We start from the raw sequence: 27,448 nt of genomic DNA, 5'->3' as shown, positions 1-27,448 counted from the left end.
AAGAAGTCGAAGTAAGATCCTCGGAATATCGAGCCGCTCCGGTTAATGTTTCTAACGACGTTAGACCGGCGGCGTGTGCCAGGTCGAGGAGGACATGCAGGCACTTCTCATTTCCCCCCTGACCAATGTACACCTCCACCCTTATCGGGGCAAGGGTGAGGGTGTAGGTGGCGCACGTATTCTCACCCCGCACCCCTTCGCTCTCTCGGCCGGAGTTGCATCCGGCGGTGTGAGGGGCGATGAGAGGGTAGAAGAGGGGGTGGGTGAGCTTCTGTCTAATCGATGCCGCGCTCGGCTGTGCGCGCTGGGCCTGCCGGCTATTACGCACCTTAATGTCCTCCCGACCGACTCCCTCTGAGCGGGCGGCCATGACACGTGTCAATCTGCCGCAGACGCGGGATCGATACCGTGCAGGACTACCGACCAAAGGCTCTCTCACCGACGCTGTGCACTCCGCACCAACACCCCCAGCCTCGTCATCCCCTAGCGATACACAACCGAACAACTTCGACGATCCCCGAGATGCCAGCTACTCGTCGTCGTCGTCGTCGTCTAGCCGCTCACTTACACCGCTCAACTCCGGACGGCTCTGTCGCACACGTCCCGATGTCTTCGTCTGCAGGGTGCCGTTCGTCCTTTTTTCCTTTCAAAAGCAACCCCGTCTCTTGGACGTGATTTTCTCGGCACTTGAATGTCGCGGTTCGTTAGGATCGACATTTCGGACTTGACATTCATTGTTCAATTTTAGAAATTAGAAATACCCGATCCAATACGCGATATTGCCGACGGCATAGGCGGATTAATTCCTAACCTTTATTTGAATATAAAAAAAAAGCTAGGATATGTGCCTAAAGTTTGAAAAGTGAGCTTCCAGAGGAAAAGGAAATCAATGGAGAAAGGCGAATGATTGAAGAAATGTTTGAAAGAGGTATGCCGTTACGGTTTTTCTTTCTGCTATTTCTGCACATCCCGAAATTCGTCAGGATTCACGAACCCAGGGGGTAAGGCTTTGATCTTCTCATCTATTACTGATGTTCACGATGCTGGTTCTCCTTCTTTTTTTTTCTTCTTCACGATACTAATTCGGAGTGCTCTTTACCGTGTTTCGCAAGGCGGGGAAGAGTTCGGAATATATAGGTATACATGTATGTCAGGTCCCGCGAGAACTGGAGGTGGGTAGAAAAAGCTCCGAGGTTTAGCACTGCGTATAGTAACTTGTGCTTGACGGAATCGCGTGACGATGCTCGATTTCTCCGACTCGAAATCGCCTTGCTCTAATCGTCATCAATACAATTCGAGGTCAGGTGGAGCGTAGATCAGGTTATAAACCATTTAGCGGTTGCTGCAAAATCGGACAATGATTACAATGAAAGGCTCCTGCAGGGATCGATAGCGTTTTTCAGATATATTTTGCACTGGCCGGTTCGCAATAAATCGCAATAATCATTCTTTGCGTACTGAAATAACACAGGTCAACGAAGAAAATTTTTCTTTCTTGATTTTCTATTGCGATAAATAAATTTCGATTCCACACATCGGATAATAGCTAAAACCTTTATTTACTACTTATAAAGTTTCTTTTTATATTTCTTACGTTGATAAATAAGTCTTGAAGTTTTTTCTTGATAGCTAACGTGGGCGCCTATTCGGAAAAAATGAGGAAAACGTTTCACCAAGATGTAATGGGCCTTATTGTTATTAACGTTACAAGAGGCGGCATAATGAGAGCATGATGGGAGATTACGTTTGGGGCTTGATACGAGAAAGTCAATACGAAAACAGAAGAAGTACGAGAAATGTCAATTTTTAGACATTGTTTATCAATTTTTTTTACATTTGCAGTGTATTATTAATTATTATTTTCGAACAAAGTGATTTCAATGCAAACCTGAAGTTTTATTATTTGTCATTTGCAGTAAATGTTTGAGGATGTAGGTAATTTTTCTTAAAATCCGATTAATCGTTCTGGTATCTACAAAAACAAACTTTATCTAATAAAACTATTGTTTCATTTATTAGTCGCGTGGAAGAATCCAAATTTCATTTTCCAAATCTAAATTTCGTGCACAACGTGGTAGCTGTAACGATGCGCAAGAAAAAGAGCACGGAGTGTGCGAGATTATGTTTACCGGATCCGTGCGGCACTTCGGCGCGTACTTTGCAGCAGAGACTTAGCGCCGTGGGTATTCAGGAATTTTTCCCTCCTTCCCGCCGCGAACAAGTTCCACATATACCCTTATTCGCGCGGTCAGAAACGCCGCCTGGCGAACAGTGCCGGAACTGCGAAACGCGGCTTTGAGCATCGTGCGGCAAGGCAAACAAGCAAAAATCTTCTGAAATCTTAAACTTCGAAAACGAGATCGAAGGACCTGACCTCCTGGAACTGTAAGCACGAGGGTAACGTTATTGAAAAATTAAAATGACAGATGTTTGGAAAGGTTTTAGTGGGACTTTGTTTTGGTTGATATTCATAATCTTCAGGTAACTACTAAGTCGCTATTTTGTTAATTCACTTTAATTGTTGCATAGACTAAGCGCAGGGTCAGTTTCCGTTTCAATTCGTCAGAGACTTTCAAAGCTTTTAATATTTTTCAACTACTTCTACGTGGAGTTTATTTTTTACTTGAGTTGGTAATATTTAACGAATTTCTGTTCACCGGACAAGTGTTGCGAATTTAGTATTCAGACGGGAATTCTGATTTTATTCACCTCATAAATTTATTATTTTCTCTATTGTTTTCTATCGGAGGGAATCCGTAATATTATACCGTACATTAAGGGCGTCAATGAAACCGTTTCTTTCCAGGTTTATACCGTCCATAAACCATTAAGGACTGGCAGTCTGTGCAGAGATTATGACCATCGGACTACCGGTGTAGCAGAAGTGCGGCGATATCGCGCCGAGGGACTTTGGTAAAACGAACTCGGGACTACGAGGCGTGAAAAGGTCCTACGTGCCAAGAAAGTGGAAACAATGCGATATCCGTGCACCTTTTTTGTTCCTGTCACACGAACGGCTGGATCAAGCGGTCGAGTCTTTTTTCAAACTCGAGTGTTTCGAGTCAATCTGCGAAAACCACGGAAACTCTTCAAGATAAAAGATTTAACCGAACGATTTTCATCAAGCATTTTCCGTGAGAAAAACGTTCGCATATGTCTGTCAATACAATCGTAAGTCGAGACTAATGAGTCGATTTTTTAGAAATATATTCATAAATATAAAATGTAAATGTGTGTATCTTCTGGTCTTTAAATAAATGAATAAACGGAACGTTTAATGAACTCTTGTACAATCGTAGGAATATTTTTAATTCACCGATACCCGTACTGGGTGAACTGATCTCTGCAGATGTGTGCGAGGATGTAGCTAGTCGGGCCATAATTAATACGTTTCATCACTCAAGGCTCATTTACCCCAAGATTTAGAATGTTATCTGTTTAGTCGAAGTTTCGCCGGTTCTTTTTATACCCTCAACTCTTTTCGGTGGAACGTCGGAAGAAGTTGAAATAAAAAAAAAAAAAAAAAAAAAAAAAAAAAAAAAAAAAAAATGAAAAAAGAAACGGAAACGAAAAAAGACTTCTGTATCCGATATATAAATTTTTCCCCTCCTGGTAAAACAAACATTACACGGTCGACGTGGGTATTCGATTTTTGGTATGCAGAGAGTCGGCGCGTCTGCGATCCTTCAGGGCTAGACGTATAATATCCGGGTGAGGTGCTCATAGAGACCTGGCGTAATTTAGTACTTAGACCGCGTGGGTCCCGTTCATGTATAACTGCAGTGCAGGGAAAGAAAAAATAAGAGCCGTCACCTGCACGCTTGTGCAATTATATATATATGTATACACATCTCGACGCGTGTGGTATACGTAGGTATATATGCCGTAAGCCGGGGTTAAATAATCACCCAATTAAGGTACAATGAACTTACACACCTATATATAATGTACAACGTTTCTACCCGTATAACAACGTAGGTGTGCAACACTCGGGGTGTACATATATATGTATACCTGCTTCACTTTGCGAACGGATGATGAGTTGGCGTGGTTATAGGCCGCCTTGTAACTTCCTATAACAGTGTGAACTTTCCAGTGTAACGAAGCTAGCGTATAAACTCGGTATTGCCGGAGAAACTCGACCGTCAAGCATCGTTCATCCGCTAATTCCCGCACGCGAATATCTCCGACTGGTGTAGATACGACGATAACAGTCCCTGAAAAGTTTCTCAAGTCGTCGATTATGTGAGGATCTTTGGGAACCTTTCGTATACGGTATTAGCTGACCTCGTCGCATCGCGTCCTTTGCAAGACTTTCGTTTCGGGAAATTGGAAAGTGCGGAACAATGGTTGGACTCGAGTAAGATATAAGCGAGTCGAATTCATCCAGGTTAGTGAAACTGAAACAGCTTCTCAGGATCCAAGGTTCGAGGGATATTAGAGGAGATCGGACGAGGGCATGGTTGTAAATTGCACGCATCGCAGGTGAATTACACGAGAGTCGAACGATCCTCGTTTCTCGGAGTGGATCGAGGGACAGAACCGTGAGGACACTGCAAGGTACGCTGATCTCGAGCTGAAAGGGTCCGCGGGAGGGGGTAGAGAAGGGGGGAAAAGGGGGAGGAACCCGTCGACTGTCGAAGAGGAAAAAAACCCTGATTACCGATAATCCCTCACACAACACGGGCATTACCACCGCGAGTCCACCGGCAGTGCTAATTGGAACTCCCACGTGGATATCCATATCAAATTATTCAGAATTCGAAGGTTAACGTACTTATATTTGGGCAATAAATTAGCCGGTCGTAGAAAGCCGGTAACTTTGGTCTTCGCCTCTGAGAAAGACTCGCAGAGCACACGTGGTCGGTCCGTGCGTGTACGTATAAGATTTTTATGATACCGCCGTTTTGTGGATACGACTCGGACTGAGACGGGACAGAAAAAGAGAGATGCGCGCATGTTTGTGACGGGTTAAACCGTGACTCGACTTTTGACCAATTAAGCCGGATGCCCGCGCATATCTTACCGATAAATCACTCGGTTCGCATTATCATTCCAATTCCGATACAAAATTCTCACTCCTTTGCGTTGATAACCAGAAAAAATCGATTTCTGTCACGCGGTTGCGAACTTCAAATGCACGTACGCATCGGACAATCGCAGATCGAAGTTTATACGTCGGATTTAAATTCTACCCTTCGATTAGGTATTCTAATTAATGAATCCATAAATTGTCCGCCTAAGAATGGCGAGTCCAAGTTTTTGCGAATAAAGACGAAACCGTAATTATACGAGTACAGGCCGTATTTTCAGGCGAAAAAAAAACCGTATAAATAATTTACCTCGAACCGACGTCTTATTAGCAATTGTGACCAAAGCGATCATCGCGATTTCTCTACAGTGCATCCATTCCTTATCCGTTCGTTATCGCACGCACGGGTTATACATATAACACGAGAAGCGGGCAATGAAAGCGGAAACTTACGGTCGACTGGTGAAATAAGTTCGGGCGAGCGGAGGTAAGAGAGCTTTGTTTATAATTCACCGAGACGGGTGAAAAAGCGGCGAATAACCGAAGGCATCGAGCATCTCGGCGGGATATTCCGTATGAGATAGGATACCACGGTAGGTACCTACGTACATCGGCATCGAGCCGATATACCCAACGTCAGTGAATTCGTTGGTGAAAAAGCTCGGGCGGCCCGAAACGTGGGTTTGAAAAGGCGAGCGCGAGATTACATAGGACTGCCGGATCGAGTTACGGGCCGGTTCGGCGATACTTACGACCTGGCTAAGCGACGATCTCTTTTCGCGTTTCCGGAATAGGTTATTACACGAATCGCGGAATATGCACGAATACGTTGGGACGGATCGGCTCTTTCGGCCCGCGTCGAAGATTCTGTCGGATATCCACGCACGCCGCGTAAACCCATCCCGACTCGATAGGCCGGGGAATATTTCAACGGACCCGACGTGTATATATAATAATATTAATTATGAAAATATACTATATAAGTGTAATATATATCCCCGAAGCCGGGACGTCAAGGTCTGCGGGGGTCCGTCTGCCTCTCTTCGACGTCAGGATAGCATGGCGCCACCGCTTCCAAACAACTCTCGGGGCATGAAGAATTATATATAACGCTCTGATCGTTGACCGACACTCAATGCCCGAGGAGCACACCGGTAATCTTCCATCCACAGCCGCGGCGAACTATTTTCGGAATTATGACCGCGAGTTGCGGTAGCGCGCACGTAAGACGCTGCTCGTCGAATTAAATAATTATGAGGTAAGGAGCCGCGCGACGGGCCCTCGAACTTGCGGCCATGGTGAATTTTTTAGGGACACCGGACGGACGCGGGGCGCTGCAGGGCTGACGGAGTCGAACTCTGCTTCCATCTGACTCCGCCATCTTTCCCTTTCACGAGAGGGGGCGAGACGAAGAGAGAAAGAGAGAAAGAGAGAAAGAGAGAAAGAGAGAAAGAGAGAAAGGGACTTCTGGCGTTGGGTAGTGTACTATAATGCGGGGAGGGTTCTGCGATGGCTGCACACACCGCACCGTGAGGAAGACTCGACAGGCCCCCGTCGTTTTCGTCTGGCATGGCAGTGCAGCGGTGGCGGTTTGTCCGAGTATGGGTGTAGCTGGGAATGGCAGGAATCGACGAAAATGGAAGATCGACATCTGCCGATCCTCCCTTCGGCGGCTTAACGCGACTTTAAAACGTCTTAAACCAATTTCGTTGCGCGATAAACCCTCCCCTTCGGATGTTATATCCCATACTACCGGGATCCATGGGACTTTTTCGATCGCCGTCTATTACGCTAATTATCGTCACAGCCGACGATCCCCTTTCCACCGACTTTTCTCCTTCCATAAATATAGTTATGCCTATAACGGTCCGTGACGAGGCTTCGATAATTCCGAATTGCTTGTAACAGATATCGACCTCTGACACCTTCGGAAGCAAAAGTCTTCACCCGAAGACTGTCAAGATTGGATTCATCGGGGAATCGTTACGGACCCCGTATTCTGTTGCGGCAATTTTTGTTGAGCTTACAAAAAATCCATTCGGCGATTAGCATTTGTTTCCTCAACGCAGCGTTCAAGAAGGTACGTGATTTTGATATGATTTTTTCTATAAGCTAGACAGTTTTGTGTCCGAAGATATTCCAAGGGAAATGAATTTAAGCTGGGATCGGATGATGGCACACCTGACCTTAATCAGTGATTCGTTATACGAAACCGTATTCCACAAATAACAAAAATTCTGTAATTCATTGAAATTTTTTCGTTCCCGTTCGAGTTTATTACGCAGCCTTAATCGTTAAATACACGAAATACGGCCTTACGGCGTAACCTCATCATTTTGTCGATTTATAATTTATTCATCACGCTCCTCGTCAGCCTTGACTTATTCCAAGGCGTACATCATTTAGGAAGTAAAAAACGTCGCTGTTTATAATACCGGTTCAAGTTTCTCAGACGAAGCAATCCCGAAAGAACTCTCACTGCAGAATCTTTCCGCGGAATACCTTTCGTTGTGCGAAACGAAACTGCACACTTTGGACACAAGAATTACCATAAATCGTTCCCACTCGCGTTAAGCGTGTCTCATTTCCGACCGCTCGTCATCGTTTCAAAAAACAGATCCAGCTATCACAGAGTCGTGTCACTGCTTTCTCGGTTTCCAACGAAGGCACGTTCGAATTTCACTCCCCGCGTCCCCGCGGACGGAGCAAACACCATTCTACACGTTACAACTACCCCCGTAGAGTGGCTACGTCTTACATTAAGGAAATTTTGTCGTTGCTACACCGAAACCCGGCAGTAAAATTTCAATGTCCGTATATAACGTTAAACACGTATAAGGTAATGTTTATTACGCGTTTAAAGTACTGCCGAATGGCGTGTAGAAAAGCATTTACGCGCGTATAATTACCCGGCTTTCTAAACAATTAGGTAAGGCTGCGACGGTGTTGGAAAGCACCTTATATCTCAAGCGTGCCTACCCACGCGTGTATTATACCTAAGGCGTACCAGGGCTAACCATCGTTGAGTCAAACGTACACGTATGGCGTGGGTGGGTGCCTGCCTAAGCCGCGGTTAATCACGATCTCGACTAATTTCAATTAGCCGACGAGTAAACAAGACGCGAAATTGCTCAAAACGGGTTTCGGTACCGGCGATTATTACACTTCGTCGTAGTCGTCGATACGACGAAGCCGCTCGTTCGAGTCCGCGTGTAGCGTGAGTAGGTCTGTAACTGCGATATGTCACTCTCGCCGAACGAAAAACTATGAAATTAATTTAATCGCCGCTTGACAACATCGCGTCATTGTCGCCTGTGGCAGTGATGTCACTACGATTTACAACCGCAATGATCGGTACAACGTGGATGTGCCTCTGCCGGGCTCGGCTCGTACATCAAATCGTTCTTCTGACTCGAAATATTCCTCTGCGGACGTGTGGAGTTATAGTTACATCGGCGGCGCGAGTCAGCCTATCATTTTTCTGTTTTGCCCTCTGACGTCAGCCCGAAGGTTACAAATCAAAAATCTGACACACGTATAAGGAATAGGAAGCTGCGCAACTTCGATTAATTGTATATCGTGTGAAACACGTTTGACGAATATTAGAATTTGTCTGCGAATTTTGAAAATTGGACCTCAATATAGCCTTCCGATCTTGAAGTTGGCGTGTAAAATAGTAATGGTACGGGCATCGCTGGTGTTCGCACTTCGCGTCGTTTACCTATTATTGAAAAAAATAGTTACGACAACTGTACCTTGGAATGAAAATTATCACCTAACTGAAATAATTTATACGACATTCAAGTTTAAATATCTTCATTAACGCGCAAGGTTACCGGTTCTGCCACTGGCAACTTTTTTCCTCACCTGAGCTCAGACTTCGTAGAAGAAGCTGCTCGCGAAATACACGGATACAGATCGAATGCACGAAGCTATCTTACTGCTATTACGATTAGCCGAGGCAGTATGGGTGAAACGGTCGATCGTACCGAGCAGAAATACCGCGACACTGTCGTCAGTGTGATTTTCTAGTCGCATGAGTGATCGGTAAATCGGTGTCGCTGCAGTCTGCGGAGAGAACTCGTCCCTCTTTGATAACGGACGAAAGTATCCACGTCATATTTCATTTTATGACCTCAAGTTACATTTCACCCGGAGGCACGGACGTGTGAGGTGGACGCTCGGACTCGCTAGCTGCAATAAGGATCGGCCGCATGACCGGTACCTAACCATAATATATCTACCCAAGAGCAGGTTAGTTCCGTTACCGCGTGCTGCACCGTCAAAGCCGAGGGTCTTCTTCTGCGCTCTGACCCGCATTGTAAATTCAATTGTTGCGCAACGGGGACGCTTTCGGGACATTCGCAAAATCTCGGAGCCTTGCAGATTTTGAAATGACCGTCGAATCGTTTTACTGCCCCGAACTTCGTACCTGCGGCACGTTGAGTTGCTGCGCATCTTGGGCACAGTGGCTCTGTTTCCTCGCTATGTAGGTTACTGAACAGACAACTTCGAACGACGAGGAAAATTCCTCATTTACTCGCGGCTTCTGGAGACCTTCGGTTGTATTTTGGATGCTGAAAAATTATACCTCAAATTCACATGGTCATACGCCACGTACATATATCGACGTTTATCGCAGTGCTTTTATAGGTATGTGCAAGGATTTGCCAATCGACGCGTAGTGATAAAATTTAAAAAAATATATTCACTTTTTAAATTCATATTCGTGCAAAGATTACTGTGGTTAGTGGGTAGAAACCGTCCTCGGTTCGTGTCAAGGGTAGCTGGAACCATCTTCGTAATCTTCATGCTCCCAGGTACGGTATCGGTATGCCTGTAAGCTTGTTTTCGTGGGTGTAAAAGCGAGTTACGAGATATTGCATCAAGTTCAAGCGGCCCACACGAAGCTACTGCACAGCTCTCTTCGAAATATTGTCTTTATTCGTACGTAATACAGCCACCATTCGGCTGGTCATGAGTCACTTGCAGAATATCGGAAAAAGCAGAATTTCGCACCGTCAATGTGTACTTACCGTATATTCGGTTAAATTTTTTAGCACTCGAAAGATATTAAAAAAAAAAAACGGTAAGAATTAAAATGGATCTCCTTCAGTTCTTTGATCTAATCGGGATTCAAACTATTTTTTCACAGTAAGGTTCGTATAATTGGCTAAAATTCTGAAACTTTTCAGGTTTACAAAGCAGTTATTCCAAGTTTGAGAACCGTCCAAAGTCACGTCGATGAGAAAGTTTAAATATATTGTGGGAATATGTATCGAGAAAAAATTCAAAAGTGAATTACCTGCTTATTTCAATATTGCAAAGACACTCAAGATAGGAAAATCAATTCTAGTGTGATATTTTCTTTTTTTTCTTTATCAGCCAAAGTTTTTCCAGCCAAATTCTACACTCGCACACATACGTGGACCAGATGATACAGCACTGGCCTAAATTAAACCACCCGTAAGAACGAGTGGAAATCATATATGAACATCGCATTGGACTTGAACTTTGCATCGTGATGTTAAAGAGCACAAAGCTGGGTTATAATGTGCAGGGTATACGATTTTTGGCTGAGGATACAGCAGAGCCGGTGTCTGAGCTATACGCGCGTGTGTGGGATAAGGTGATACCTATACACGTATGCGGAGAGTATTCTTATGCGTCAGAATTCAGGGGGACGGACGATCAATGCGGGACTTTTCATTCCTTTTCGTACACCGGGAGAGGTATAATATAAGGTTTAGAGTAGAAATCTTACTGGCGAGATTCGCGGCTGCGGAGCTCGGATCGCGTCGATGATTCGCGCAAACTTGAGACTCAACGGTGAATCCCTTTGCAGTCAGGCTACAGTGAAATTTTTGTGTCGCTTTTGTAGTGGAAAAATAATTTCACAGATTCGTACTGTAATTCAGCGAACTCAAAAACGACAATTTACCAAATTACAGTCAAATCGATGCAGTAAAAGAATGTGTTTTTTTTTTTCCAAATGACCCATCATATGTGTGTCACTGATAGTTAGGAGGTTAATACTGCAGCGCACAGTAGTAGTAATTCGATTAATTTATCTGTCTATAACTCAACTGGTACTATAAACACGGATCGCATAAACTTTTTCTATTTTATTACCGGTGCACTGCTTTATGATATACCTAAACGACCGTTATGCCGATGTATTACATTAATAGGATGTGTACAAGTGTAATTACGATTGCACGCATGTACCTGTTAATTAGTTATCAAAAAAATAAATATCGAAAAATAACGTCCAAGCAAATAACAATTCTGTATAGACGAGAGAAATTTTATGCAACACGCATTTATGGCAGGTTAGGTATGTATCAAGTATTGACAAATGTAGAAAAAGCATGTACACGTTACGTGCGGCGTACCAGCGCAGGTTAAAAATATAATCTAGCGCGTCTATGTTCCGGCATATATACGGTGAGAAACGTAAGTCGCAGGATAACTGCTGCAATGGCAGGTTAAAAGTGCTCGTACGTATCAGCATCATGACGACAGAAATAATTTGCGCTCGCGGTCAAAACAAGACGGTAAATTAGCATGGCATTTCGATTGACAGGTTAACCAAGCCTGCATACGTGTGCGTATATCATAAATATACGTGTAATACCCCCGAGGCCAATTAACGCAATAACATATCAACTTTTATAGTCGATCTAGACACGCCGATACTGTATAATATACCCTACAAGTTGTAAGCTTAGTTGCCGCGGATCGTTTGCTGCTGTTATACGCGCGTCCAAATTAATTATTCATTATCATATCTGTAATGTGCAGAGATATTGGTGTTGGCGCACATTTGACGTACAATATCCGTATATTATGTATAAATAAATAAATCGACGTTTGTCCCTGTAAAGTAGTCTTCGAACACTTCAAGGATGATACGGGTGTAAAATCGGGCATGCAGACATACCGGCAGTAAAATCGCGGTAAGTAATGGTTGTATATATTTTTTACTTGTATCATACGAGCGTAAATTTCATGTTCGACATTGATCATATGTCATTAATTTTTTGGTGCATGTAATCGTAAAACTATAAGTGATCTCCCGGCGGTTACATCACAAGACTAGATTTTTCTAGTCGATCTAGCCGCTAGCCGCTGCTGGGACGATATAAAATTCGGTCGACGGATGATACACGTGTATTGAAATGTTGACCAAATCTGCATCAAGCAATTAAATATATGAATCAAGAAATTTTTATACTCCTATCAGCCTACGATCTACCAGATTGGATGATGCGCTATTCTATTTTTTGAATTTGTATAAAATAGACTAGATTTATACAGAAACGGGTTTGTGAAAAACTGTAGAAGGCAGATAGATATAATATTCAAACGTCATAAAAAGAATCAAATTATACCTGCGTCACAAATAGCGCACCGATGCAACTCGCGCTTATTACGGAATAAAATTTTTTGTCCAATTACTCACACAGCGTATATAAAAGTTGATTGCATGATCAATATATTTGAAAAAAAAAATGCTATTACTCGAGCTGCTATGGACTATACTAATAGTTTAAACTGTTGCAAAAAATTAAAATCTATTTCAAATATGGTCTGGCGTCATAGAGAAAAAAACGCTTATTTTCTTCTGGTCAATTTTACGGTTTGTATGTTCGCTGCACAAATCGCGGACTGTAGCAGTAAAAAATTGAGTATAATCACTTTCCGCTAAAATAAAATTCGGCTTCAAATTATCAACTCATGATCTCTCTAAACCGAGTTGACTTTCATTTACAAATTGTAAAAAAAATTTTAAAACGTCAATGATTTACGGATATTTTTTCTTGCGAGTAGCAATTCTGCAACTTTTTACGAGAATTTGCCGGTTCTGTATCCATCTGAATATCGTCCGACGTGCACGTTATTATAAACTAGAAAATCCTGCGAGTGTCACAGTTGAAACGCGCCTGCATTTCGTCCCCTCGTTACAATTCTCAAATCGAAAAAAATCACCATTCGTACACCGCAGTCCGATCGCGAATTTTGAAAAATCGGCGTGAACAAGTAACTTGGCTTTAAAAAATGCCGAACCCGCGGTCGCGCAACGAGAACGAAGAGCTCGGGCGTGATTCGAACACCGGGAGTACAGGGGTTGGAGTCTGTTGTTCGCGTCACCAAAAACGAGGAAAAAAACGTCAGAACGCCGATCTTCGAGTCACAATGCGGGTATTAATCACGCGCATAAGCGCGCGCGTGTGTGTGTATACATATTCATATATATATATATATATATATATATATATATATATATATATATATATATATATATATATATATACATATTATGTGTATGTCGAGAATAACCGGAGACGCGGGGATGACGGAGAGACGGAGTCGAGAGAGCGTGCTGAGTATGTGCAGCGTGAGGTGGAGTGGACTAGATAGAGACACGGCGACAGGACATAAACAAGTAGCGCGGTGTGTGCGGCGAGTCGAACTCTGCGCGCGTCCGCTCGGCGATTGGGGGCGGGGCCCTGGTCACGTGACGCGTTCGTCCCCCGTAGCCGGGTAGTGGGGGTACTCTATGACGCTATAGATCAAAGAGACGCCGCCTACCAACCCTTTGGGGGGCGGAGCCTGGCGGCTCAGTCGCCTCGTAGCGCCGCCAGGCGGCCGGGCGGCGAGTCGCGACGGATAACAACAAACAAACACTCACGCCAAGGGAATATCCGAGAGACGCGACGCCGCGCGTGAAACGAGAGTCACGCGGTGTTTCGCGAAAGCCCGACGAGACGACACGCGGCGAAGTCAAATTCTAAGAGTCGAGTTTTCGCGCCGTTTCTCCAACGCCGAGCGATAGTCCCGACTGTTTTGAGGTTATGTCGGGTTTAAACGTAATTTCTAGACTCTCGGACGAACGCCGAACCGTTTACGAACTTTTGAGGAACTCCCGCTGTCTGTACAGAGAAAGGCTACTCACCGTTTGCTGTTGAAACTACCCCTGTACAGTTGATCTTGATAAAACCACTGAGAAACTCACTGGTATCAAAAATCAACTTCACTGTTTAGTACCTCCGTCAGCCACCGACACCCTGGCGGAGCAGGCGTCGCTATAGCTTCCCTCTCCGTCCTCTTGACGCTCTTTCTCTCTCTCTTCTCTCTCTCTCTAACATCTCGTTCCGCAGCGGCAGAGAGCGAGGGGGAAACGCGCCCCGCCTCCTTCCAAACACGCTTCGCCTTCATGGAGTTCCTTCTGAATCGTCAACCAGCCGCATCGCCAGTCCGCATTACCGAACGTTGCAATTATTTTTCATATCGTTACAATTCGCCCCCTCCCCCCCCCCCCCTCTCCAGGCCCTGCTTCTCTCTCCTTCTCTCACACTAGAGAGTAATTCGCGAGTAATTGAGAGCGATGAGAATATAAAAGGATGAAAAACGGATCAAGGGGCGGAGTGGGCGGGGGGGGGGGAGGGGGAAGCTACGTAAACATTATGCAATCAGCGCAAGCTCGTCGAAACCTACGGCATTGCGTCCTTTTCCGTACGAATTCAGGCTGAGTATTAATTTTCTTTTTCATCGTAGCGGATCGCATCGCCTACAAGTATTACAGGTAATCGCTAGCTTCATGATTCGCGCGACGATCCGGCCGAGTTTGCGGGGCCGACGACGTTCGCGTTTCGCACCGGCATCTGCTGACGGCGACGTTCGGCGAGTGGCTGGCGATTGCGCCCGCGCCTGGATAAGTCGCCCTCCTACTCACGAACACGAGGAAGCCTTCCCCCCCCCCCCGCAACACGGACGGAACGGAGAGACGGACGAACGAACGAACGAACGGACGGACGGACGCGAGACGCGGGCAAAGCGGGCAACGTCGACGGCGACGGCGGCAACGTTCGGCAGCAGTACTCAATCTGCTCACTCAACGAAGCAGGCAAGCTCGGCCCGCCGCTCCTCCCGGGAACCGCGGCAGTTCCTCCTCGGCTCCGCTCTCTCCTCTCCTCTCCTCTCCTCTCCTCTCCTCTCCTCGCCGCTACTCTCTTCTCCGCTCCTTTCCTCGGCGCTGCTGCTTTGGTATGAACGCGACGCGCGAGGACCTCCCCCCCCACCGCGGGGACGCCGCCGCGACGCCAGTCGCCACTCAGTCAGCGCTGGACCGCCGCTCGCTCAATTTCGTACACGCGTTTCATTGAAAATCCACCCCCCCGCTCGGCCCACGCCGCCACCCCACGCCGCATAAGAAACGCGCTCGCGCGTCGAACTCGCGATAAAACGCAGTTCGTCGAGATCGCTGTTCAATTTTCATTGCGGTTTCCGCGTTTGATCGTACCCCCCGTTACTCCCCCCCTCCCTCCCCCCATTCTCCCCGTCCTCCCCCCTTCGGCCATCGCACCCTTAACACTGTGCGGAACTTTGCCGCAGGCGAGTCTGTGATCCTCCTTCTTCGCGTCCCTCCCCCCCTAAAATTTGACCCCCATCCCTTGCCTCTCCCACCCTTCCGTCGCATTTCGCAAGCCGGCCCTTCATCGAGGACTGGTTCGTCGGCTTGGATGGCTGGTTGGTCACTCGGAAACAAAGCCGATCCGTCAAATCGGTATAACGGTTCAAATGCGAGAACGATCGAAACAATTATTTGCGTTGGTGTGTAAAAGTAACAAAGGAACGTGGATTTTTTACGTCAAAAGCATCGCGGCAGTACGGTAGAATTTCAAACTCGTGATTTGTTCTTTGATAATTATACGCTGGTGTTTCGTTGAGATTTATAATTCTTTATTATATTGTTTGATGTTCTCTCAACTGTGTTTTTTTTTATTTTTGGCCTATATAAAACGTGGGTGCGTGCAGTTCCTACATGTGAAGTGTCTTTTACGATACATTGATAATAATTGTACAAATGTATGAATAGAAAATGAAAAATTTATAATCCTTAACCGTTATAACACATATTCAAATAATAACCAGTGTAGCCATCGATAAAAACATTCCTGTGCAGCAATTGTTGGATGTTAATAATTTACGAGATTTTTCTCTCTTTGTTGTTTCTTCTTTTTATCATAATTGCCGTTATATCGATGTCTGGATTGCAAAGTGCGATTTCATAGGGTAATAATAAATTAGTTTTTTCTCACTACTACGTTGTGAAAATTATTACATGTATGATAAACTTGACTTAAATCATGCAGTTTACATATTAATTTGCGTCATATGCATGTTACAAAAGAGTGGGAGATGAATAAAACGAATGAATAATTTACCGCGTATAATTTATAAAACGCAACTATTACACCGTTGACATCGACACTATAACGCACAACGCGTATATACCACCAACCTGTTACGTTGCTGCAGCTGATTCCGACTACACTGTATCTATCCGCCTCTCTCTCTCTCTCTTTCTCTCTCTCTCTTTCTCTCTCTCTCTCTCTCCTTCCGTCTCCCTTTCGTTAGATAAAGTGATTTATAGATCTGCGCGACATATTACAACAAAGTCAGTGACAAAGATAAAACAAAAAAAAAATAAAAATAAAAGAAATAAAGAAACAAAAAAAGTAACATAAATACATCGAAAGAGGGAGGAAGTTAAATCTGGATATCATACAGAGTAAATGAAGAAAAGGTTGAAAAAGAATCAGGAAGAAAATGTAAAAATGAGGCTGAAAATGCAGACGAGTTGTAATAATAACAATTATGATAGTCGAACGGCGGAGAGGAGATAAGACAAGTGTGCGTGCATATCGATAAATATAAATAATTATAAATATATCAAGGAGAAATATATTAATCCTTGAGATTCCAAAAACTGTTTATACATGCTGTGAAAGTTCGGTGATAAACTGCAGTGAAACGGAGTGGTGTATTTCTTCGTGCGTCGCGGTTTGCACGTTGCGCGCGTGCGTAATTGTTATTTTTATTAAAAAAAAAAAAATAAATAAAAAATTAAAATTTACACCGCAAGACGCAGCAGAAAAAAATAAATAAATAAATAAAACAAAACAACCGAAGAACTGGAGGCCTTCAGGAGTAACGAAGGCCACCGCAGGACGCAGATGACCCGAAGAAAACAGCACGCTCCTCAGCGAATGAAATGTGAGCAAAATTAACGATCTATACGCGGTACATACCTGTATTATGTTCGTATTTGAATCCTCCGAATTGTACGCTGCAAAGTGTCCGATTTCATCCGGCAGGTTGCAAAAAGCCCGATATTCCGATGCGCCACGTGACGGATATCGTGGTTGAAGATGCTTCTCTACGCTCGCTCTGTTGTGTTCGTTGTTGTTCGTGCAATGGGTGAAAATTGGGAAAATTTATTTCAATTTATTTTAACGCCAAGAGATAACGTAAGAGAGAGAGGATCACGAACGTGGAAGTTGGAGAGCCGATGATGCGCCTGGATCGGCTGTGTATATGCAACGTATAATATCTACATATAATAATGATAAGTGTGCGTTGCAGGTAAAACTATAAATCTTAATCGGTGTGGTACCTAGGTAATGGAGTTTACAGTTCCGCTATGCTTATATTGCGAGAAGAGATGATGTTGCCGGGAATGAGTTATGGGGAAGAGATATTCGAAGCTTGTTCCCCACTTTACTTCTTCTTGCCGTCTGGAATGGAAACGAATTCTGCAGGGCCGGCTCAGCCTCGAGTTCGCCATAGTCGATGTTATTACACGAGCGCAAATGCGTGATGATTTCTCGCCGTCGACGGATCGTGCGATTATTCGGGAGAAATACCTTGACGAGAATTTTTTTAATACGTTCCGCGAGCTCTCGTCACGTTGCTGCTACTGCAGGGTAATATCACGCGTCATTTTGACCAGTATACTTATTCAATTTTCCCGCCATCTGTACAGGATTAAAAATCCGCACACGGATCCGTGTGTAAAAAGAATTTCTTTCGCCCGTATATGCCTGAGTGAAATAAAGCGCAATCGCGAATGGTTATTTTATTTTCACAATAATTCTCAAAGAGAAATTTCGCCGGGATGAACTTTAGTCTTATATAATTCTAGCACCGCAACCACGAAGACTGACTATATATATATTTACAACTCAGTTTTTCGTCACTTGTACAGAAATAAGTTTTCGATATCGTACGATAATATAACCTGTTGAATGACGCAAATGAGCGTTTTTTCCATCATTATTTTATTTCAATATAAAGTAATGAAGCGCGAATTGATTGAAAACACACCGTTTCTGTATATCTCGACGTATACGCGTACACGTATACGTTGTAATGTCGTACAGCCTGCACGTGTCAATTAGCGATCGCGATCGTTTCAGTTTATGCAGAATAAATGTTATGCCGACAAAATAACAGACAATGTTTGAATAACTCGGCTGCGTGACACCGGATCACTAATTAGTTATCCGTCTACGTGTTTCTCGCTACCTGATAATATTTTCTCACATATCGACATTTACATTTACACCGAAAGACAAACAAACGGAAATGACACTGCCACCGTGGCCATGATGAAACCAATTAACAATAACCAATCAACTGCAATGTTGTGCATTTATACATTTTTACGTGCTTTCTCTGTACGTATCATCGTTGCTCTAGAAACGCGTTTCCGAAATGTCAAATTTCATCAAAATCAATAATACAAATAATAGCCGCATTATTTTTTTGCGATATACGACGATGGGCTTTGTTAAGATTTAATTAAAACGAGCGAAGTTAAGCTGAATGAAGATTAGTTGAAAAAAAAAAAAAAAACGGAAAAGAAAACAGATTTGAAAATAATTCTCGGGCAGCTGACGCATGAATTTAGTTGAAACGATCCGTGGCCTCGCTAAATCTCTGCATACGCTGCATCAGCCGTGGGCTCTTACAGTTTTATACTTTCGTATGTGTGCATACGTGTCGACGCATGTATATATATTTAATATGTACGCGGCCGAGATGTATGGTTTATAAAATCGGGGTTTAATTGATGCCGCAACGAAGACTGAAATATAATTCAGCGTCCCAGCTGCACGCTGCGGGGAGAGGATCGGATGTGGGTATAGGTTGATTTGTGGTAATGGTATTATATATTATATCTGCAGCGTGGTGACGAGTTCTCAACGTCCTCCTCGTGTCACTAACTCCCAGTCGTCGTCTTACTGTAACACCGCGACAGCTTACATCGCGCGTCTATAAATTCCAAACTGTTTTTCTCGCAGGCTGCTGGCTCGTAAGAATTTCATTCCGCAGGCCTCGGCAGCGGCCAGCCAGCTTCACAGTTTTCCCCCCTTCTTCCTTTCGAACCGCGGACGATTTTTAGAAAATAAGAGTTTTAAGTTAATTAATTTCTCGGAATGTTGAATTTTATTAACCAGACGATAGACTTTGTAGGTTCCCTAGTTTAAATCGACAGCACGAGTCGAGGTTTATTTTCCAAGTTGATCCTAACACGTGATCGCTCTCTCAGGTATAATTAATTACGTGACTAATAACTCGCCTCGAACGATACGCTTGCATGGCGAAATTATGCATGTCTACCGAAAGAGATACTCGCCTAATTTAACAAATTTACTTAATAAGAACGTTAAGATTCAAGCAGCTATAGCTACGAATAATAATGTTAATGATGTTTACTGTTATACATATATACAAAATATCATTTATATAATACGTCTGCTTAGATCTTGTTTTCAATTCATATACCTCCGTCGAAAATATCTTTTTTCTTCTTCTTTTCTTTTTTTTTTTTGTTTAACGACGTTAACAAGAGGTATAAAAATACTCTGCAATTTATCTTTCATTGTGTGTTTTATCTCTTCTCGCAAAGAAGTCGAATTCGTGACTCGAACCAGTCTGCAGGTGAAATAAACTCGTCAACCGAAGTGCGGACAAGTAATACACGGTGACTATTCGTCGACCGTGTCTATGTTGCGTGTGTACAATGTTGTAAATTGTTCAGGATAGGATGTATCTATACCAGGAGCACAAATCCGGGGATATTCACCACCGGTCGGGGCTACTGCCGTTTCGGTAGCTAATTTCTCCTCCATACGGCGGTAATTTATCGAGCTTGGGTGAAAGGTACCGTAAAATACAATTTTATACCTTCGCGTAGGTACCTATAACGAATAAATTTTTCGCCCGCGGATATAATTGTACACTTATTTATTACATACGCGTGAAATCTACGACCCTTTATACATTGTATACCGTACCTAATATCCTTAGTTTCTAATCACGGCGATGAAAATTTCGAGGTACTTTGCGTTCTGAAGATTGGACCGAGAAATTTTGTTTGGAAAAATTTTGCGAAAAACGTCAAGTGGAAATGTGAGGGAAACATTGTTATTGGATAACGATCACACGAAAATGATTCTATAACGATTGTACGACGTTTATCTATTCGTTTAGGAAGTTTTTAAATATATCGCGAGAGATAAAAATAAATGGCATATTCGTGGTGAGTTATTGAAGTAATCTGAAAGCCGTATAATTTTACAATTTGCTATTCATGTTCAATTCTGAATGCAAACAGTAAGGAAAAAATTTGCGGTGATCGGCTCGTCGAAAGTTGAGTAGTTCGGACAATGTGTGTTTTAATATCCGTTTGTAACGCAACTGTATCGAAATTATCAGGGAATGTACGACGTCGATTCTAACGCGGGCACTTTGCGTCCGATATCTCGTTAATTTCTTTGCACCGCATGATTATATGACGGTATGTATAAAGCTTATAGACCGAACCTCGCCCGTAGGTATGTAGCATTATAATATTGCGTGTCGCGAAGCAGTTTCTCAATCGTTGTAATATAACCCGTCGCTAATTGCTGCGTACGCGAATACCGTCGCCGTTTTATAATCAATTTCTCTATACCGTATATAAAATAGCTGATATCGAAAGAAAAGAAGAACGGCGTGAAAAAAGAAGGTGCAACGGTAATGAAATAAGACTGAGAGAAGATATAAAAAAATAAAAACGTGAAGTAAAATCGCAAATCACTGGACGGAAAATATAACTATAATTACACTAATATTCTTGACCTGCGCAGCACGATGTAGAATAAACACGATAAACGCTTTAACGGCTCTCTTCTCTAATATTTTTATATTCATCGGCTATCACTAGCAATAAAACTTGCATGTAAAATGTGTAATGTGTAATGTATATTGCAATGCGCTTATTACCGTACGATTTCGAATCGAAGAAAGTGCGACTCTGACTGCAATGTATTTATACCTTCGCGTATTGAATAAGTTTCTTTCTTTCTCCTGTATATGGAATGTCTGAATTCTTCCCTCTGTATAAGGACGTGTTTGCCAGATATTAAACCTACGATAACAACGCTTCGCTGCCGTTAGACACGTAGAGCCTGCAACGTTGAAACTGAACGCAAGTCAACATTTCTCGCACGTTTATTAATTGATGGATACGTACGTCTATCGTATCGTGCTTGACTGATCGAAAATTTTAGCGAAGATGCCGGTTTTGTTATTTTTTTTTTGGTTTTTTTCTATCACCGACAGAGGAACTATAAGCATCAATCGCGATCGAGCCAATCCGTGTGAATTAGAACTTCATATTTCGTGAAAGTCTCGTTATTATTCGACAGAACTTCGACGATGTGATGGTATAACGGCGCAGTGACGCGTAAATCAACTCGAATAGGTAATTCATAATAATTACCTGTCCCATAGAATAACGTAAATAAAAATAATTTATTTTGCTGAATTTTAAATTTCGAACTACCCGAGCGTTGTAACACAAGTTTTACGAAACAATTAATACGGTAATCGGATTAATGAGAAATTATAACCGAATAATATTTAAATAAATTTACTTAATACCTTTACAATTATACTCCAACTACAATTGAACATTCTTTGTTATATTCGAAATCAAAACATAAAAACCGTAGGGACTAACAATCGTTTTATTTAGTCTCTTATGTCTCTTGCGGGCAATAAAATTACCTCTTTGGCTCGGCGATATTTGAGTATATACAGGTAATTCATTTGGTATGACGGACGTGAAGCTGTGTATTCGAACCGCTCTTTTTAATGATAGGACCGACGATTTTGCGTCTCTATTTCGAAACCGCATCCTCCTGCAGGGGCGTCTTGACGCCGGCTCTGGTGCCGGATACAAAATGGTGGCGTCGAAGTGACGCGCGCGGTGCAGAGACTATGCCTTATATGTATACATGCATGTGATGCGGTAAAACGCATGGCGTGCTGCAGCAGGTGATCTTAAGTTGAAGAAGCATAAGTTGAAATTGAACAAAGTATTAAGTTTCAGGATTTTTCCTGGCCGGTAATTTGTTGAACATTGGACGATTCCTTATACATATTAAAGGACACAAATTAACTTTCTGTAGATGAAAGTTTGCACGGAATATTAATATAGTATTATTGTAGATTGCAGTCTATCTTTTATTTGAATTTGAACAAATGAAATACGTATAATATTTGAAACAATGTCATCTTTAATTAGATTATATTATATGTAGGTATGCGTTAAACTTACGAAAGCAGCGAGATGAGTCGACGGCTGCGGTGAAATTTGTCAAGATATTTCAAATTCCGGTTATTCCAGTTACACGCAGCCGCAACATATGTTATAAAGTGTCCTGCGGCAGTTTTACCTGCATTGTGTGTAATGAGTAATATTGCGGAGGCGGTTTTTTTTTTTTTTAGTACCCAATCGTATTTATATGCATGCGCTTCAGTCACTCGCCGATTATTTATAGAGGTTTTCTAAATCTTTTTTTTTTTCTCTTTGTACTACAGGTATTTTCACTCCGACATCGAATAGATCCAGCAACAGAAGTTATTGCAGCTTGATCTATCGATCAAATCTGCCGATGCGTCAAAAACGGAATATTCGCGCGATCCGTTTTGAAAATTTTAATCTTTCAATTTACAAGGATAAATGAATCGTAACAAGATTTCTTGCCGGCAGCGATCGATAAAACTTGACTTGAAGTAATAGAATTCTTTCATTCAAGAAGTGTTCTCACGGTTTAAATAATTTGAGAAATAATTCTTCGACAGTTTACGAAGTTAAAGTTTCTAATTAGTGACCTCACCGTGATGGAACACTGAAAAAAATTACCATTACACAAGTTTATACAGTAAAACGATTCTGAAGTAACGCAGTTTGCTATTTTTACTAAAAATACATCGTTGCATCAAAGTATCGAAGTATAATGCTGAACAACAATTGTGCGTGGTTAATTTCGTGAGGTTACATCGTGTTACAAAATTTGTCGTAAAAACATTTCCTGCACGGTAACTAAATTCTGCAGCATCAATTTATCAGTCTCCCAATATCTTTGAAAGTCAATTCATTTTTACTAATTCTCGACAATATTGCGGTCGTTAATTTAACCGAAAATCCGTTACATCGACGTTGCACCGAGCACTGGAATCTTACCGTATAAACGTGCAGTGACGTTCACTTGGAAGAGGTATAAAGTACGTTCGGTCCTTGACTATTTTCATTTTTTACCACAACCGAAAAATACAGTTCCAGGTAGAAAATGAAAATTAGTTTTCCAGCTGTTACCGGAGAGTCCAGTATCCGTTACTATCCTTTCTCATTACGATCACTGTTGCCATATTTTCTTGCAACTGTTGCGAAAATTTAACGCTCGTGCAACAATAAATTGACGTTAAAGCCTCGTTTAACTAAAAAAGTAGAGTAAACCTCAGAAACTGATTTTGCATAGACAATAGCGCAAAATGGTTAGGCGTACCTCGTTTTTCCTAGTTCCAACAATATTTTTCTAGTTACTACGACAAATGAAATTTTTCTCGGTGTTCATAACCTGCGGATGCGACGGATGCAGGACAGGATTCCTGAGGAATAGCGAGGATAGACGACCACCGCGTTCATCGGGTATTAGAGTCTTGGAGATTGTGTTCACCGGGCCAATTTCTCGCCCACGTATAACAGTGTTACATACCCGATTCGAACGTCGCAGCCGTCAGTCGTAGTCCAGCAGCAACTGTACATATAATATGAGTTCTTTGCGCAAGGAACATGATTTATCTCCCGCGTTCTTCGAGTCGGTATCGCTGCATACTTGTTATACCTGCATACCTTTACAATACGTCTAGTTGTGTATATGTTGTGAGCATGTGGGTACAGCCAAGTATGTTTGTGACTGTATGTTCCAGGTCCACGTATAATTAATATCATTCTCTTACGCACCGCATATATGTAATAATTCCCACTCATCGTTATAATTTTGACCATTTGTGCAGCACCTTAATTGATACGCCTTTGATATTGTTTCGTGCACTGAAACTTATCTTGTCAGACTAAATGCTTGCATGATATTAGGTGTAAAATTTATTTTACGTTGGCAACGCTACTCTAACGATGCATGCTTAGGAAAATCGCTGTTCCGCATCGTTGTGACTTTCGTGAATTTAGTAAACCGTTGTAAACAAATTACACACCGATTCTGAAAAGCCAACTTCTTGAAAGTCATTGTAAAATTGGCCAGTGATGATTTTTCTCTCCGGATGTAATCGTCACGTTGACGTTACTAATTTCAGCCTCGTATTGAATTTCTTTTTATCTTATATATTACAGACTTGCAAGTATAATTTTATAAACGGAACGGTGATTCATATACCGCAGTGTCAATCATAAATTAAAACAAGCGAATCAAAAATAACACATTAATCAGTCGGCAAATCGTTCTTCTTTTTCTTTTTTTTTTGTTTCTTACTTACTCATTTTTCTTCATTATGCAAATATTTTATGCACTCAGTTCTGCAAAAGGTGTGTATAAGTATGTGTAGTTTATTGCAAATGAAGTCGATCGTCTGAATTTTGTTCAACGAAATCTGCAATGCTAAGAATCTTATAATGAACAAATATTTTTTTAACACGTGTTAGAATAAAACGGCGATAGCAGGAAATTTTTTTAAATTATAATACCTATTGAATTTGGAATACCTCAAGGGAAGAAAAACCATTGAAAAACAATAGTCTATTATACTAAATTACATTGAGGCAGTTTCCATTGTTTATAATACCGCAGACGTATAAGTTTCATCGCAAATTGCATATATGCGATGATTATTGTTTTAGAGAAATTGCGCGGTACTTACATTTTATATGCCAATTTTTAATATCGGACAAATTTATTATCGTAATTTTAAATGCGAGATCTGACACCGAGAGAGTTTATATTTGCAAAAATCACGCAATTCCGCACGTATCCTAAATTTCTGAAACCGTGAAAGAATGGACAGATTTTCGGTGTAAAAACAGGTATAAGAGTTGGGTCAGTTTGGGTCAGTCCGGAGGTTTGAATTTCTCTCAGCGGACATTATCGTGCTGATGCGGGAAGCTCGAACGTACCGGGCCAATATTTTTGCAACTTGTACAAAAATAGAAAAGACGAGGTGGCATAAAGCAGCAGCTCGCGACGTTCTTACTTACCTCGGCGTTGAACGAGGTCGCAAAATTCAAGGTCACTCAGATTTTTCCTCTCGCCGTTATTTCAGAAAAAGATTTACGACTCGGACTCTCACCGTTTCACTTTCCTTTTTAGCACGTAAGGTACGTATTATTTTACGGGTCGATCTCCAGGTAACACCGCACGCTCTGGAGATCTTTCACCTCGCAAATATCGCCATGCAGCGATCCTCCGGCCTTCGAAAAGAAAAACTTTTCTAACCCATTGTCCGAAGTGAAAGTTTGCGCAATACTTGTCCCGCTCGCCCAAAAATTCCGGGGATCGTTTCGTGGCAAATTTACCGCCCTACATCACGACCCTTTGTTTTTCGGCTTTTCTCTAATTTTCGCTGAAGCAAAATGAAGAAAGAAAAAAAGAAAAAAAAAAAAAAAAGAAAGAAAGAAAAAGGAAATAAAACCAAGTAAAAATTTCGCCATGCTGCAGTTTCGGTGCAGGCAGATGTTTGCACAGGCCTGCATTCAGAGGACAAAAAATGTCGACACCGCTGCCAACCGCGAACACGCGCATGATTATTATAGGTATATTTAATACCTACTCGCTACTTGCTGGATCCGGACAAAGAATCTATTTTTTATTTTCTAGTCGTTAAAACGTGTCAGTCGTGAATTACCTGCGATGCCGTGACGGCTTATGTAGCAATAGCCTGTATACGCAACGTGGCTGGCTTGTTTATGGGCTCGGATCCCGCCATTACGCTTATATACCGGAATTATTTTCGCATATTTATTTGACGTTTTTGAGCCGATGATGTGTTTCACCTTCCCTGTTATTTATTTTTCGATTTTTATTTTCGAACAGATTGAAATCTTGCTGTTTCTTTTTTTTTTTTGTTTTCCTCTCACAAGTCTTCACACGAATCAAGGGTGTGTAAATTACAAAACGTCTGGATTACCGCGTTCGTATTCGATGTATATGCAAAAATGTATACTTTAGTCGCGTCGTATGAAATATTGATGAATGCCGTACCTGTTGAAAGTCTGAGAGTCTTTTTTTCTTCTTCTCGCATAATCGTACAGATGATACAGGTACGACTTTTTCTGATGAATTTTACGAATATTTTATACATATATCTTCGGGAGCCTATCTTTCAAAATTACATTAAAAATTTGCAGGCTAGACAGAGAGAAGAAAAAAAGCAGATTTAACTCAAAACTACAGGAAAAGTGGGACACGTCACGATTTTTGTTAAAAAAAAAAACCAAAAATATAAAAATAAAAAAATACCCATGTCAACGATATTTTTTACTACAAGTGTAGCAGGTTTTACTTCGCACGCAGTGGTTTTCACTGTTGCTATAGAGTAAACTCGACATTTTACGAATTATATTTTATCAAAAAATCTGATGTGTCCCACTTTTTCTCCAGCTTCACGTAAAATCTACTTTCTTATTCTCTTCTTGATAGCGTATGGTATCTGATCTTGAAAAATTTTCAATTTCACGAATCTATCGAAAGGCAGAACTTTTCTTCATGTAATATTGAATACGCTCTTAGTAGATTCAACTAATTCGATTCATACACTTTACTAAATCTATTCGGTGGATAAAGATTAGTCAAATTTACGAAATCATGATGGTTACTGATTTATTACCGCTATCAAATAATGTGTAACATCGTAAATGTATAAAAAAATTTCGTCGAAGTGATAAAATACAATGAGATGAGCAGTTATTAGGAGGAACTCCAGGTCTCTTTCTAGTATAATCAGTAAAATTAAGTCATTCGTGGTCTGATAACATCGAATCAGCCTGTCAATTGACAATGGTATAGTTCTTTATCATTGTTTGACGTGGCCCACTTAATTCATGTAGCATAAATTACGATCAAACGATAATTTTTTCAGTCACAACAATTGAACACTCATTTATCAATCCTTACAAAATTTATACATCGTACAATTTAAACTTTACTATAAAAAATTTTGTTTTCTTCGTCGTATAAAATCGACGAAACTTTTTTATCGCGTGAAAATAACGTTTGGTAGGAT

The 27,448-nt window shown here is 41.9% G+C and overlaps 2 protein-coding genes across 5 annotated transcripts in view; one reads left to right on the top strand and one right to left on the bottom strand.

The window, feature by feature from the left end:
* LOC124175179 (zinc finger protein 729-like) overlaps positions 1 to 14,282 on the bottom strand; it is a 38,927-nt gene extending 24,645 nt beyond the window's left edge. For both annotated transcript variants that reach the window (XM_046555167.1, XM_046555168.1), the window contains exon 1: positions 13,992 to 14,282. The gene's annotated coding sequence lies outside the window, so the exon portion shown is untranslated. The remainder of the gene's footprint in view (positions 1 to 13,991) is intronic.
* LOC124175177 (protein tiptop) overlaps positions 9,061 to 27,448 on the top strand; it is a 117,445-nt gene continuing 99,057 nt past the window's right edge. Inside the window, exons 1-2 of one of the 3 annotated variants that reach the window (XM_046555164.1) lie at positions 15,697 to 15,708; positions 15,854 to 17,095. The gene's annotated coding sequence lies outside the window, so the exon portion shown is untranslated. Of the gene's footprint in view, positions 9,254 to 15,104; positions 17,096 to 27,448 lie in introns of those variants that run through there. The other 2 variants (XM_046555165.1, XM_046555163.1) reach the window with 2 other exon arrangements.

Source organism: Neodiprion fabricii, chromosome 2 (assembly GCF_021155785.1).
Source record: "Neodiprion fabricii isolate iyNeoFabr1 chromosome 2, iyNeoFabr1.1, whole genome shotgun sequence".
Taxonomy (NCBI): Eukaryota; Metazoa; Arthropoda; class Insecta; order Hymenoptera; family Diprionidae; genus Neodiprion; species Neodiprion fabricii.
Note: the sequence above shows the minus strand (reverse complement) of the source record. Positions and strands in the feature narration are given on the sequence as shown.